Below are 2,265 nucleotides of genomic sequence, written 5' to 3' on the forward strand. Positions count from 1 at the left end.
GTGGTCCTTATGAGCTAATGGTTCTAGACTTCTGACTTGGTCTAGCATCTGACATGGGTCGAGAGTGGGAACTGAGTTTCCGTCTGGATATGCGTCCTTGGATTGCTGTTGCATATTAAGCTCCTAGCAGCTACTGCTCTTTTCTTGATCTACCCGTCAAGAAACCTTTGATGATGGTATGCCTCTAGGAATCTCTGGTACTTTCAACTTCATGATTGATTGTATTCCAGGCTGAGGACAAGATCCTTATGCACCCATTCCATAGGTGTAGCAGGTGTATTCGGGGGGCTCCCTATTCAGTCCTATGCATGCTTCCTTGCTAACTTCTAGTTTGATCAGGGAAAGCAGAGAAAATGAATCTGCTAATTCACAGGTTACAGATTCGGTCAAGAGGAAGAAACTGAGAATCTCGTAGCTGCTCATGCTTATTTTGGCCGATTGATCTTCCAATATGCTAGTTTCAACAACTCTCGTTCTTTACATTTCTTCCTAGCTGCTTGGCCTGTAGTAGGTATCTGGTTCACCGCTTTAGGTATTAGCACTATGGCTTTCAACTGAAATGGTTTCAATTTCAACCAATCTGTAGTTGATAGTCAAGGTCGTGTAATTCATACCTGGGCTGAGATTCTTAACCGTGCTAATCTTGGTATGGAAGTTATGCATAAACGTAATGCTCACAACTTCCCTCTAGACCTAGCTTGAAGTTCCATCTATCAATGGATAAGACTGATAGTGTATACGAGTTCTTGAAAGTCAAGGTTCAATCTAATATGATTCTTCTTTTCTCAAAACTCAGAAATTTTGCATCACTTTTCTCCTCTTCTTGCTTTAAGAGATAAGGGAGGTCAAATTCAGGTTGCTCTTCAAGTTAGTTAAGTTATTTCATTGTAATTAGACCTAAGAAGAACTCCATCACGCTCTGTAGGATTTGAACCTACGACCTCGGGTTTTGGAGACCCACGTTCTACCGAACTGAACTAAGAGCGCTTGAAAAAATGCAAAAAGTAGATAGTGTACCCGAGCTTGAAGAATGAAAGATTTTTGATGTCCACCTCCTGACTGCCCAGAGGAGAAGTAATAGGTAGGAATGAGAGGATTGGAAGAAGTGACTGAAAGAGAAAGGTCACTTTCAGGGGAATTTCTGACTCGAGACAGGACGCGCGCAATCACTCTTTGAGTTTACTAACTAGTCTTGTACAAAAGAAATATGTAAAGTGAATCTGGATAAAGAAGTCAAGAGGTTTTGACTCCGTCCGAAGAGTCCGTAGGACTATTCATTGCCGTAGGTTTATTTCTTTAATGCTAATATAGTACCTTTCTCAAATACGGAAGAGAACCGAGTCTTTTTTCTTTTTGTTTTGTGACTTTCTAGACTTTGATTTACTAAAAATCATAGTGATTATAATGAGACATTTCTTTTTGATAATCTTGATAAAGAATTAATATTGATTTAGAATGAAAGAGAATTTGTCATACTAAACTTTTTCTTAATATTAAGAAAGTAATTGCATAAAGAAAGAATAATATAGAAGTCAGAACCTATCTTAATGATGACGAAAGACTTGAAAAAATCAATGTCTCGTATGCTTCGGAGTGAAAAACTGCTTTCCAAAGATCTGGGGATGAGTTTAGTTCTTGACTAAGACAGATATTCCCGAAAGCTATTCATGCTGCTTTGAGTGGAATCTTTGATACATTGATACGTGGGTCCGGAGGACCGGGTAGGGCCAGGAAAGTAGGGACTAGACAAAGTCTGACCCTCTTCTTAGGCCTCTTTGTTAGCGAAGTGAGAGAGAGGTAGAAGCTCGACGATAGGAGGATAGGAGTCCTCTTGGAAGGAAGGTTTGGCACTTAGTGGATAGGACTACCGCTTTGTTTGCAGAGTTCATCACTTGGTTAGCAGAAAGGAGAGTTGGAGGTTGGCAATGCTGCACAGTCATAAGCAGTCAAAGATAGAATGATCAACGATTCGTGGAAGAAAGTAGCTCGACTAAAAAGGAGAGGAACTGTGAACTTATGAAATATAGTCAGGCTGGGTACTAGTAAGTGAGAGAATGAAATAGCGCTACGTGTGAGAATCTTCAACAGAATTTGCTTTTCCTATAATATAATACGGAATCATAAAAGGAATTCAGTCAGTCTCCATTTACCCAGCGGTGCTAGCAAGATTTACCACATCAAGGACTATACTACCGCTACGTCGGTCTCTGACTCTAGAACTGTCCCACGTTCATAGGATACCCTGCGCAGGCTTGCTTGGAGAAG

General features: G+C 40.4%; 1 non-coding gene across 1 annotated transcript; it reads right to left on the reverse strand.

The window, feature by feature from the left end:
* Positions 1 to 913: 913 nt before the first annotated feature.
* On the reverse strand, positions 914 to 987 carry TRNAW-CCA (transfer RNA tryptophan (anticodon CCA)). The gene has a single exon. It is a non-coding gene; the product is annotated as a tRNA-Trp (tRNA).
* Between the last annotated feature and the right edge of the window lie 1,278 nt (positions 988 to 2,265).

Source organism: Cucumis melo, chromosome 7 (assembly GCF_025177605.1).
Source record: "Cucumis melo cultivar AY chromosome 7, USDA_Cmelo_AY_1.0, whole genome shotgun sequence".
Taxonomy (NCBI): domain Eukaryota; kingdom Viridiplantae; phylum Streptophyta; class Magnoliopsida; order Cucurbitales; family Cucurbitaceae; genus Cucumis; species Cucumis melo.